The sequence below is a fragment of the Callospermophilus lateralis genome, unplaced genomic scaffold (genome assembly GCF_048772815.1).
Source record: "Callospermophilus lateralis isolate mCalLat2 unplaced genomic scaffold, mCalLat2.hap1 Scaffold_83, whole genome shotgun sequence".
Lineage (NCBI taxonomy): Eukaryota > Metazoa > Chordata > Mammalia > Rodentia > Sciuridae > Callospermophilus > Callospermophilus lateralis.
The window spans coordinates 1,124,866-1,138,956 of record NW_027516368.1 but is presented as its reverse complement, the minus strand read 5'-3'; the positions used below and the strand labels follow the sequence as shown (position 1 = coordinate 1,138,956).

The following is a 14,091-nucleotide window of genomic DNA, read 5'->3' as shown; positions in this document are numbered from 1 at the left end:
GTTATAACCTTCTTGATGATAGTTATCCAGATTGATGACATTATCATCAATGTTAATAGTTGCAAGATTATTTCTTATAGGGCTTCAAAATGAGTAATTGTAAATAGCTGACCAGTCCAAAAATTGTTGTTTTGATTGAATAACTTTTATTTTCAAATTCAGCAAAAAGCTTCAGTAAGCTCTTCTAAATAAGTATTCTCATTTATACTACACTCTCTGCTGTTGAAGGTCATAGTTTCTTTTCATAAGGAGCCTTTTAGGGAAGCTGAAATAGCAGAATGTAAAACTGAAAAATGGACCTTTTTTATAAAGGGCACAGTCTGCAAGTTAAAATAAACAGTATGTGCTAACAGTAAGCCAGTATCATTAAAAAAAAAGTTCTTGTAATTGTAAGCATTAAAATTGCTATTACATGCATTTAGAAACCAAGACACAAGTAAAAATACCAGTAATTTGTCTTTTAAGCAGCTGGAATTTATTATATGTCTTCACAGTCTTAAAAGATTTCTCTCATGACTCTAGCTGCTTTTGGTGCTAGGGTTTCCTTTCTTTCAGTGTTTTATTTTAAACTAAAAATAGTATTTAAGGTATAAAAAACAAGCCTGCTCTTTTACCTTAAATTTTTAAAAATAATCTGAAGTAATGATTGAGTTAGAAAATGAGTGATATTTTGATTATTTTGAAATAAATTTGAAAAAATTCACTGAAAAGGCAATATTTAAAATATACTCTTTTCTAGAGGACTTTTAAGACATTTTGGATTTTGAGTAATACTTGGTATTTTTGAGATTAAGACTCAGAGACTTATTGGTGAGATTTTGTTTTTAAATCTGAATTTTTGCACCTGTTGACAATCATTTATAGGTTTATGAACCACATGAAACATCATTTGGAACTTGAGAAGCAGAGCAGTGAAAGCTGGGAAAACCACACCACCTGCCAGCACTACTACCGTCAGTTTCCCACACCATTTCAGCTGCAGTGTCACATTGAAAGTACACATACGCCCCATGAATTTTCTAGTAAGTTGCAGTTTCATTTAAATGTTGAATATTATTGAATTTGAAGATAGAAACTCTGAGAAAACCTGAGTAACTCTGTAAGAAAAATAAGAAATAGACTCTGGAATTTGGGGGCAAAATGGAAAAATTAACTTTTAACTTTTAGAAATTTTGAAATAAAATTCTTTACTAAAATTAAAGTCACTCTGGCAAGTAATTCATTATAGTAATTGCCTTGGCATAATCTGGGCATTACATATTGGGGATTCAGAAGCCTCAAATCATATATATCAAATGCAAAATCAGTGTTCTTCATTTAAACTTTAAGTAACTACTGTTGTAGTTAATATCAGATTTTGAAGCTAAGTAGCTTGAGTTTAAATACCAGATCCTCCTTTTGTTATAGCTATAAGAATTGAGACATGAACTCTTGAAAAATGAGGATAATAGAAATGCCTTCCTCATATGCTGTTATAGGAATCAAGTGAGTTAATTTAGGTGAAGTGTTTAGGAATGTGCTTGGCAACCAGTTAACAAACGATATGATTGATCACTTCTGCTGCTGCTGCTGTTACTACCACTAATTATATAAATTTGTAAAATAATTTTTTATATCTTAAAATGTAATACCATTTCCCCCCTCTCACTTTTAGCCATTTGTAAAATCTGTGAATTATCATTTGAAACAGAACATGTTCTTTTACAACATATGAAGGATAATCATAAACCCGGTGAAATGCCATATATCTGCCAGGTACATACACATTTTTATTGTGTTCTTTTAAGTGGTGTGTTTGTGTTTTAACTACAAGATTTAAGCCCATTAACCCAGAGGTCAATACATTTTTTTCAGGAAATATTTCAGGTTTTGAGGTTTACTGTCATTGTTGGAAATAAGCAACTCTGCCATAGTAGTACAAGGGCATGTTCCAGTAAAATTTTATATATAGACATTGAAATTTGATTCCATAGAACTTTCATGTGTCATAAAATATATCAGTGTTTTATTCTTTAATCATTTAGGTAAATTGGTTACCAAAATTATAGTCCCTCTTATAAATAATTTATTAGTGGAAGGCATAACTCATTCATTATATGAGGGGTAGGCAGTGAGCTGCATTTGGCCCACAGACTGTTGCTTGCTTACATCTGTGGTAGTCAAAGAAGAGCCCAGCTAGACATACAGATGGACATGTCTTACCATATAGGGAAGAATGTAGGTGTATACAAGGGAAATTTGAAATGCTGTTAGTTATAAAGAACCCTGGCTAATGTTTTGTGACCAGTATTTTTCCAGAATTTGAAGGAATAGGAAGACAAAAAAATACAAGATTGATTGCCACCACCATAGTGTGGGGTCCATTTACAATCTAAAGAAGAGTGCTGTTTTTGTAGCAGAAAAAGCACTTTATAGGACAGGAGGTGCCAAAATTTGAAAATTTCAGTCAAGGCAGTGATAGATGAACGATCTGCTAAAAAGCACACAACCTAGTTATGTTTTGAGAAGAATTCTTTAATTTTGAAAGATAATTTCTGGGTTGTTTTTTTTTTTGGTGCTTCTGTTAGTGGAATTTTTGGGTGTATAGGCATCAGCAAGAGTAGTAGTACACAGTGTTCTTCTAAACAAATGATCCATAATTTGCTTTGTAATTGCACACCAGTTATAAATTTTTGAATCAAACAAAACCTTCTTTCTATTTCTAGGTTTGCAATTATAGATCATCATCATTTTCTGATGTGGAAACTCACTTTAGAACATCCCATGAAAACACTAAGAACTTGCTGTGTCCTTTCTGCCTCAAACTTATTAAAATCGCAACACCCTATATGCATCATTATATGAAACATCAGGTGAGATTTTCTAATTCCTGTTTGTTCACATTATCTTAGTGAAAAAACAGGTTAAGTCTTGAAACACTGATTAGTTTTATTCTGCAAATGAAGCAGAGTTGTTCCAAATAACCCAATTAAATTTATAATTTATGTTGAATTATTTGTGAAACTTCCAGTTCTTTCCTTACCTCCTTTCCAGTGATGGTGTAGACCATAAATAAAGACCATAAATAAAATTGTGAAAAATGATTAGAAATAGGCAACCAAGGATTGAGGGGGAAAAAAACAAGAGAGAAGGTGAGTGAAATAAGCAAGTGGCAGATAGTAAGGTCCTAAGAGTAGATCTGGGAATGATTTTGAAGGAGTTTTCAAGAAGCAGGATGGGGGGAATATTACTTTGAACTGAGGAAAAAAAAAAGATTATGGATACATAACCTTGTTTTCCTATTCCTTTTCAAACTTTATTTCCACTTTCTAAAGCTCTGTTATTATGAGAAAATGTGTTTTCATTGACCTAGGTTCATCCTTCACAGCTACAAGGCAAAGGAAGCTGTTGATGGATTGATGTATGAATTCTGCCAGAGAACTGTGTTTAGATCCTAACTTCTTTCCTGGATTACTTCTGCCAGTTCTGCTGTGTAATTTTTGGAACTCAGCATTAGTGCTTGGAATTCTGATGTTATGCTTATTGTGTTGTTTTTTTTTTTTCCTGAAGCACTTAAATTATCCCTGTTTATGCTAAAAATGTTGATACACCAGTGTTTTTGTCAAAATCAGAACCTAATGGATTTATTGCACCTGATCATATAATCAGGTTTTTCCAACTCATTAAGCATTTCCGTATTATGAATTAAACTGGCACACCAATTTATTCACCATTGGTACTCACCTTGCTATGAGATGCAGTTGTTAGATAATCATGAAATCAGGTAGTAATTTTTAATTGGGAAAGATGATAAAAGTAGCGTTTCCAAATGAATTTGGGATCGCTGGTGTTGTGACTGGGATACCACTCATCCTTGAGAAGTTCTGGAAAGATCTTTTATTTGATGGTCCCCCAACAGTATTCCAACAGGTGTTAATAGGGGTTCTCCCAGTATTGTCACTGGTAAATCAATTTGGTAAATGCCTGGATTTAAAAAATTAAACAGTTTTGTTTGTCTGTTTATTAAAACAGGACTTCTCAGAGCTTTTAATATGCTAATGGACATTGTAAATCTCCAAGCAAAAGATATAGTATGTATCATTTCCCAAACTTATTTGACCACTGAACACTTTATTTGAACGTACCTATTAACATTTCTTGATAAAGAGTTTGAGAAACATTGTCCTTCATATTCTGTATTTCATCTTTGGCCTTTAATTTTAAAAGGGAGAATAAGGTATAAACTATTTTATTTTGAGGCTTTTTAATGTAACTTTCCCCAGATGGTTTACTAAGCTCTACATTGAGTTATAGACATGAAAATAATGATAAGATGTGTGGATCCAGTGTGTGGAGTGTACAATGTATTCTATTTATTTTTTGTGGTGTAGGGCATTGAATGCAGGACTTTGCACATGCTGAGCATGTGCTACTAAGTTGTGTCACCAGCCTAGGCTATGTTATTTAAAATCAAACCTTCATGCCTGGAGCCATCTTGACTTGCCATGGGTTCCTAACTTTTAATTTTTTTTTGTTTGGGTGTGCCTGGGAAGTAGATAGCCAGCAGTAAAGATAGGGCAATCTATTAGTAAGAAAGAAGGATCATCAGGCATCCTCCAATGTATTTATAATATGTATACTTATTTATGAAAGACTGGGAAACCTTCACTGAGTAGAATTATAAACTTTTAACAGATGACAGTACAATATCAGGTAATAAAAATTGTTGATTCTGTGTCTCATTTTATTATGTTGAAGACCTCACTTGCAATTGTTTCTTTAAAAGATTATATTGTTATGTCTTGAGTAATTTTAGAGCAAACAACCCAGTTTATATGACTTTTATAAAATAATTTAAGAATTTCTGATATATTAAAAAAGCTTATTAGATAAAACAATAAGCAGTTAACATATAGTAATCACCATATGGTATCAGGGTACTTAATCCTCACAACCTATATATGTTTTATAAATGAGGAAACAGGGTTTTAGTGAAAGTAACTTGCCTAATGTTGCATGGTCTCATAAAAGGCAAAGACAGAACATGACTTTAGAGCACTAGTTTTTACTGCTGTCACAGAGTTGATTTTACATTGGCATTAGATCTAAAGGTAGAAATTACATATAGTAAGAATTACCCTTAAATCCCTCAAGACTCTCAAAAAATTCAGTACAGTTATTTTTCTGTACTCTGAATAGATCATTATATCTTTGATTGAACATTGTTGTTATTAAAAACTGTGATACTGTATCTTCATCACCCTTAGCACATTAAAATGCATATGTACATAACATCAGAGATGTATAAGACTTGAGTCCACCTCAGGGAATTATAGATTGATGTTTCCTGTCTCAGGATTTTGGATAAATGTGCATTTAATGAAGTAGCAGTCATTTGAACTAGTTAAATTGTACCTGCCGCTCATGTATTTTTCTGCATTAGTCTCTTGCTTTCTGCTTCACTATTTAGTCATCCAACATATATTTATTTAGGATGCCTTACTGTATGTCAGGAACTGTTTTAGGTATTATATAGCACTGTGATTTAGGAATTGGTACTGTAATGCAGAAAGACAATAAATTTGTGTGAATGTGTGTTTGTATATGCTGGTGATAAGTATTGTGGGTAGGAAATAAATGTGGAAAATAAGGAGTGCCAAGCACTGGGGAGGAGGGTTTGCTCTTTTATATACAGCATGGGCATTAAAGGGCCTCTTCAAAGGAAATTAAGGAGTAAGCCATGTGGGAGAGGTAACATTATGTAGGCAATGAAGTGAGTATAAACCGGAGTTACTAATAAGATTGGCAAGGAGGCCATTGAAGCTGGAGCAGAGTTAACTAATAGAAGGATGAATTGTAGGAGATAAGGTTGTAGCAATAGAATGCAGGCCAATTTGTGTGGACCCAGAGTCAGGACTTTGGAAAGCTCCTGGAAGGTTTTAAGTGAGAGACCTAGCATATTTCAAGAATTACCAACAACCATGGAGAGAATAGATCACAGGGCAGAAAAAGACATGAAAGAAAGATAGAATTTTTTTTTTTTTTTTTTTTTTGAAACCATAGTCTGGGTAACTTGCCCCAGTATGGTAGCAGTGGTTGGAGGTAATGACAAATATGAATGTTATCAGTAGTCTTGAAAGTTAAGTTGGCAGTTTTATTAATGTGTTAAAGAGAGGGGGGCCAGGAGGGGACACTGAGTTTTTTGTCTTAAGCATTTATAAGAATGGAGTTTTAATATTCTAAGCTATGGAGAAAACTGAGCAAGAAACAGATTTAGGATGGTAGGAGAGAGATATAGGAAACGTAGAGTTTAGTTTTATCCATGTTGACTTGAGAAGCATATAAGATGTCAAGTAATATTGCCAAATAAGCATTTGGGTAGGTGGTATTTCAAATCATGAAGCTGGATGAGGTAACCTAGTAAGTGATTCTAGTAAAGAGTTCTGGGAAATGAATTCTAGTGAACTTTTGTTCTGTCCTGTTGTTCTGGTATCTGTTTCTTGGCCAAGTTTTTCTCTCTTTTTTTCTCCTCTCTTTGAATACTTTATAAGTGAATTTGTGTTAAGTTGCTTATATCTATGATATAAGATAGTGCACTACACTGCTAGTCTTAAGATACAGCTAAAATTATTCTAACATGTTGTTCTTACATATTGCTTTGGACATTGTGAAGAACTATTTTCTATTTTTTTAAATTTTAATTGACATATAACAATTGTACATATTTATTGGAAATAGAGTTATAATTCAATACATGTTTACAATGTATAAGTTCAAATTAAGGTAATTAGCATTTCCCTCAAACATTTTTATCATTTGTGTTGGGAAAATTCACATAACTCTATTCTAGCTCTTTATAATAATATATAAATTATTATAAACATAGTCACCCTGGCATGCTGTTGGACACTAGAACTTATTCTTCCTATCAAAGTGTTTTGTTTTCCAGTGTCTGATCTCCCTCATCCCTATCCCTGCACCCTTCCTAGCCTCTAGTGACCACTTTATATACTTCCCATGAGATCAACTTTTTTATCTTGAATGTATGAGTGAGAACATATGATTTTTGTGGGGGGAGGGTACTGGGAATTGAACCCAAGTATACTTCACCACTGAGCTATATCCCCAGCCCTTTTCATTTTTTGAGACAGGGTCTTGCTAAGTAGCTGAAGCTGGTCTCAAACTTGAAATCCTCTTGCCTTAGCCTTCCAAATTCTGGGAATACAGGAATGAGCATTACACCCAGCTGAATATGTGATATTGTATTTCTATGTCTGGCTTTTTTTTTAATGAAATATTTGCTGTGTGCTAGTAACTTTGCTAGATACTTCTCTGTATATTACCTCAGAGAAGTATTACCTTAAATTTTATGAAGAGTTGGTTGTATTTAAGGGGAAATAGTGGTGTATCTGGCAGAGATACAGCTTTGAAGAAGATATTTTGCATGTGTTATTCTAAATTTCTATATACTATAAGCATATGTATATGAAATATATTTTTTATATTATTGAGAATAAATGTGTAAAGGTTTCAGTTGATATTATACAGTAGGAAGAACACTGGATCAGGGAGTCTAGCATTGTTATTATCTAGCTATGGGAGAGGGACTTAGATTTCTCTTGGGTTCTATTTCCCATCTGTAGAATGTGATAGGACCAGGATATTAGGAGGAACTCAGGGGGTTTTCAACTGAAACATAGGTTATGATCAGTTATATTTTATGCCTCCGTATCTATGTTGTCCAGTGTAGTAGCCACTGGTCACAATTACCTGTGTAAATTAATTAAATAAAATTTAAAATATTTAGCTCCTCACTTTCATTTGCCACGTTTCAAGTGCTCAGTAACCATTATATGGCTAGTAATTACCATGTTGAACAGCAAAGCTCTAGAGCATTTCGTTATTGCAGGAAATTTTATTGGACAACACTGCTTTGTCTAACCATTTTTGTAACTTAACCTTTGAAATATCTAGTTAGATTTACTTGAGTTTAGAGGGTGTAATTTACTTTACCAACTTGTCAAATGATTGAAAATAGCAAAATTTTAAAATGATTTTGACATTTTCTAAAATTAAAACATGTTTAGCTCATTTTTATAGTATCATGTTTTTAAATAATTTAAGTTTATAATTAAAACCTTTCATACATTTGGTATAACTTTTATTTGAACCTGTTAATAGAACTTTTATGTTTGACTCTATATAGTAACAAATACATTTGATAGTAATATAAGTTTTAAAAAATACTATCTATGATACAAATTATAAACTTTCATTAAAATTAAGTTAGAGTAGTTCCAGGACACAGAATTTTGTGGTTATAAAAGTTATTTTTCCTTTTTTCTGTTTCTCAATGGAAAAAAGGAATACATCATTGTACAAAATGTAGACTGCAATTTTTGACATGCAAGGAGAAAATGGATCATAAGATACAGCATCATTGAACATTTATAAAACCTAAACAACTAGAAAGATTGCCTCCTGGAACAAAAGTGAGTTCAAATATGTTATATTTTAACATTTTGTATAATAAAAATTCGCTCTAACCTGGTTTTATCTTTTAAATATGACTTTTTAAAAATGACTTCAGATTTTTATTGACTAATTTTAGTTTTCATTGTTTTTATGCTTAGAAAGGAAAGCTTTAACCATTGACTTCAGTGGCGGGTACTATGTTGAAATGGCATTTCTTCATTAAAAGTGTGCGTAGTTTAACTGTTCCTTGGGTCAGGGGGTTGTTTCAATATGATATAGGCTATTTTTGAACTATGTCAGTTTTAGCAGCTAAACTCTAAGAGACTTGATATCAGGAATCTTATTTTATTTATCTTTGTATTCCCAGTGTGTGGCATAGTGCCTTGAATGCCAAAGGTTCTCAGATGTTTGTTGAAATTGTTATCATTTAGTCTACTCTCAGAGAAGCAAGTACTGCTGCTGGACAGCATTGTATTTTAAGTGAGCAAACACATGTCTGACTGCATACTGATGATTGTAATTTGCTTTTCCCTTTTTGCCTTATATACATCTGTTTTCTCTAACTTCTTTATGTACAGTCAGCTCTTAAATATTTGCTCCAGTGGAGGGAAACAGAGGCATGGATAATCCAAAGTGAAATAACCCCCAAAATATTTATATTTGGCTTTGGGTACTTACCTTTGAATGTGGGTATGTCTGGTACTTGAATTAAATAAAATAATATAAAGCCATGCTCTGAAGACTTAGAGCAAGAGAAGCTATCCAGCATTCTTCCCTGCAAACCATTCATTTCATGCTGGAACTAGACATGCAGAACACTAATGTAAGCAGTGCAGTCCTCTCTCATTTTTCCCCTTAATAATAATAATAATATTAATGATAATGATACTAAATGTTGTTACGACATCTTAGAATGAGGCTTTCAGTGTACTTTTCATACATTGTATTATTTAATCCATACAATCATTCAGTGAGTAGAAAAGGCAAATAGTGCCCTGTATTTTAGGTATGAAGAAGTTTAAAGAGGATATCTTATTTACTCAAGATTACATGGCTTGGAAGGCATAATGTGAGATTCAACCTCAGTTCTTTTGATTCCTGACCTAGTGCTTTTGTATAATACCTAAGCACATGTTTCATAGGACTTCATCATAGTCTGTTCCTCACATGCATGAGGAGAGTATAGTCAAGTGATCAATGAGAATGTTGGTAGGCAATTGACCTTTCTATTGTCAACTAAGAGATATAATTGAATATTTTCTATTTTGAACACTAAATGATAAATTTTGTGTTAGTTCCCTTTAAGAGAAGTCTCAATATTAAATTCTTCACACAGTGCAAAAAGTTGACTTAACTCTTTCTTATAACATTTTATAAGTATAAATCCAGGATAATGAGCCCATAAAGGAGAGGTCACATTTACTATAGATCTATTTGTTTTGTAGTTATGAAAGGGTGATATCAGTCGGCCTTTATAGAGTTATTTTTCAAGCTTTGTGAAACTTAGACATATATATGAATTTTTTAAAAATTATGTCACAGCATAAAAATAGCTATGGAATGTGCTCTTTTGATAGTCATACAATTTTATTAACTCCTAATTACTCATTAATAACTGTGTTTACACATAACTGATTTTACATTAAGTGAATAAATATCAAATTTAACTTTATTTATTTGTTTTGAACATTTGGAGTAAATAAGACTAAATACAATTGCAGTTTATGTGTACTCTTTCAAAATACTTGATGTTTAAATGGTTTTTGTACAGTGATATTTTAATAGTAATATAGTGATTTTTTTGAAGTAAATATATTCTGCATTCTTGTAGGTTACTATTCGAGCTTCAGTTGAACCTCTTCAGTCAGGATCTTCACCTACACCTTCCATTAATGCAAGCACTCTACCCTTCAGCTCTCACATCCAAGGACTAAAAATATAACTGCTAAAAATCCCACAAAATCGAATACAAGTAAACCTAATACAACCAAATCCAATGCAAATAAACCTAATGGAAATAAGCCTAATGGAAGTAAATCTAAATACAAATCAAAAATCTCTAATATGCAAAAGAAACAAAGTACATTGGCTAATAGCAATAAAAAAATCAAAGTTAATACTGCATTGAGGAACTTAAGGTGATGTTTTATTCCTAATATACAATACCAATTTAAATTTAAGTATAAAAGCATCATACTTTAGTTAATTAGAATAGTAATATGGCTCTTACTGATTACTTTTGTTTTAAAATATATTTATACCATTTTCTTTATGTCTCCACAAGGTGTTGTCGGGGCATTCACAAGTGCATTGAGTGCTGTTCTGAAATAAAAGATTTTGCAAACCATTTTCCTACATATGTCCACTGTAGCTTTTGCAGATACAATACTAGCTGTAGTAAAGCCTATGTAAATCATATGATGAGGTAAGAAGAGTTAAACCTGTAAATTGACAACTAAAATTATAGTACAGGAAGTTTTGTTTTGAAGCAAAGTTATCCCTATTAGAAACTAGTTTTTCTCCTCAAAGAGCCAAAAGGACCTAGCAGTAAGGAACTTCTAAGATACTATCTGATGTTATTTTCCAACATAGTAACTCAAGTAATTACTGGTCTTAAATTGTAAGAACGGTTAATTAAACTAATAAAATTAGGATAGGTTTGTTGGAAAAATAATTATTCTGTTTTTTATTTTTCCCTATAGGTATTTAAAAATGGTGATTTTCAAATAAAACTTTAAGTGTTTTAAGCTTATTTAGCATACAAATAGATGTCCTCATTAGGAATATCCTCTTCAAATTAGTCACTTTGAGAGAAGCTGTCGTTTTGTGATGAAATCCAGTGATTACTGCTTCTGCTCATAGAGGAATAGCTGTACCTAAATTTATTGATAGTTGAAACTATTAACCTTTTATTCAACTAGTAGCTGTAGCTTTTTAATTAATAGCTAACATTATTGGAGGATTTTCAGTGATGTTAGGAACTTCATTGAATCTGGTTTTCTTTCTATGGTCCTTCATCTGTCAGGCCATCTATACATACATTTGTTCAGTGAAAAGGAGAGACTATTCTGGTTATGATGCCACCGTTGGAATTCTTTTTCATTAATTCATTTAATTTATGTTGTTTAAGTACCTATCATTACACTATGCTAAGAAACCCCTTCAGAACCCACATTATTTTCATTTGTATTTCTTTAATAGGAGAATATTTTATTCTATCAGGGTGGATTTTTATCTTTAAAAATAGTTATTCCATTATAAATGTGATATACTGCTTATTCATAGTGAGTTTGTTCCATTTAAATAAACATTAGAATTAATGTATAACTGAGTTTCTTGGAGATCATGACATAACCTCTGTTTTACTTTCTTATCATTATGAGATACTGCTTTTCAAGAATTCTCCTACCTTTCATGGCAACTTTAGCCCTTCTCTCTCAGTTTTTCTGCCTTGATGATTGGCCTACCTCCTGGTGTTTTGGCTTCTTTAGTGCCAGCACTTCACATCAGCTTTTAAGTTTTGGGTCCTCTTCATTTTTAGTCTCATCCTATATACTCTTCATTCCTTCTGAATTCTTATTACTCCATGATGTTCAGAGTTTTGACTCTTTTTGCCAGTCTAGCAGCATTCATCTAACTTTATAGTCATCGTGGCCCTCTGTTTCGAATCCTGTTCTTTTCTTTGTCTTCTACATTTTTATTCATGCTCACCTAGCATAAAAGCCAGTTAAAGATTTCAGCCTCTTCCCCTTTCTATCTTTATGTATGCTCAATTCTAGAATACAAGAGTTTATTTATTCATTCTGACTTTATAATCTTTAACTTTGATTAAGACCTATCTCTTTATTTTTCTTTTTAAAGACCTCCTTATTTTTACCTACAGTGTTTGTTTAATCCTTTTTCAGTACCCTAAAGATTTTATTTTCATCTTTCAGTTGTTAACCCAACTTATTAATTGCTCAATTGAAGGTCATCTTTTTCATTTTTCCTAAAAGCTAGCTCTTTTCAACTCCAAATATTTTTCTTCATCCAGATATTAATCTCAGAAATTAAGCTTGTCCCATTTCTCCATAGCCAGTTCTATCTTTTATCTCCTTCAATTCATCATAAACTAATTCAGTTAACTTGTATCTTCATCCCTATCTCACTATTGGTCTTCTGCTTATAAACACTTTCAAGGTTTTGTTTCTTTAATTTTAGGATGAGGGAGCTGTGTCCTTCCTGCATATTTTCTTTATTTCTTGTCTGCCTTTTTCCATCAACATTTTTCAAAATGTTTGTTGCCAGCTTAATTGTGACTCATTTCTTTACCATTTTGAGTATCATCCCTACCTATCAACTAACACTGACCCTTTAAAGATTATTGTATCATGTACTTATCACCACACTTTTCCTCTTTTTTCATTCTTTACTCCTTTACTTTATTTTTAACGTTGTTGCCACTCACTTTTGAAACGTTTCTCTTTAGTCTCTATTAAGAGGTTAATACCATTTTTCTTCTTTTTAGGTAACACCTCTCTTTCATTGCCTGTCTCCAACTGTTTATAGTACCTTTCTTAGTAATTTTAGCACTTGCACTTTCAGCTTTCAACTTGAAATCTTAGAATTTCAATCTTTTGTTTTTCTAAGATCCAAATCTGTGTTTCTAATTATTTTGTAGATGCTTTTACCCTAGACCCACTGACATCTCAATAGAACAACAACAACAACAACAACAACAACAAAAGCCAAATATTATTATCTGTCTCAGATTCACATTACTACCATCCCAACTTTTTAAGTTCCATCTCTTTCAGGGCACCATTTTGTGTGAATGTTTAGCTCCAGCTAGAAATAATTTACTGTTCCAAGTTTCTGAAACTCAAGAAGTTCTTTGGATTCCCTGTGCATCATGGCTTCCTGAGACTGCCTCCCAACCACTGCAGTATCTGATACTCCTATTGCTCTAAACCAGGCCCCATTATATTTTCCCCTAGTATACTTCTGGGTAGAATGCTAATCTCTTATTCTGTTCAAAACACAAAGCTACCTAAGGATGTCTTTTATTTTGCCCTTAATTTCTAAAGGATCAAATTGGAAAGTATTTTGTGTTTCTTAAACTAAGGTTCATCTGGCCTTCCTTTTCCCATTTATCATAGGTTTCCTTCCTGTCCTGAAGAACTTCCAAATCCATTATATCTCCAACCATTTGCAGTTGGCTCAAGACATTCTTCTTACCCTTTTCCAAACCACCCAAACCTGCATTTTATTGTCATCACATATACTCCTTATTCATTGTTAGCTCCTTTCTCCTTTTTTTTGTTTTGTTTTTCCTTCATTGATACTGTTGTTTACTTTGCCTTCTCACTGAGTAGCACACCCTTATTTCTACTTACTGCAGATACTTGACCTAGGTTTGAAGTTTTTATGAAGGGAAGCTTCATTTCTCCAAAAGATGTGTACATTCAGTTCTTACCCTATACCATACCAACTCTGTAGCCTTTCAAGTAGTCTTTTTCTTCTGGTGTCATACCTGCCCAGTCTTCTATAAAGAGACACTGATCCTCATAAGTTGGCTAATCTTTTCTAAAGTATTTTTCTTCCCATACTTATTTTATATAGTAGTTTTTTCTTATTCTTTATTAGTCCTCATGACAC

General features: G+C 32.6%; 1 pseudogene; it reads left to right on the top strand.

The window, feature by feature from the left end:
* LOC143388056 (zinc finger protein 280D-like) overlaps positions 1-14,091 on the top strand; it is an 84,132-nt pseudogene that overhangs the window by 33,408 nt on the left and 36,633 nt on the right.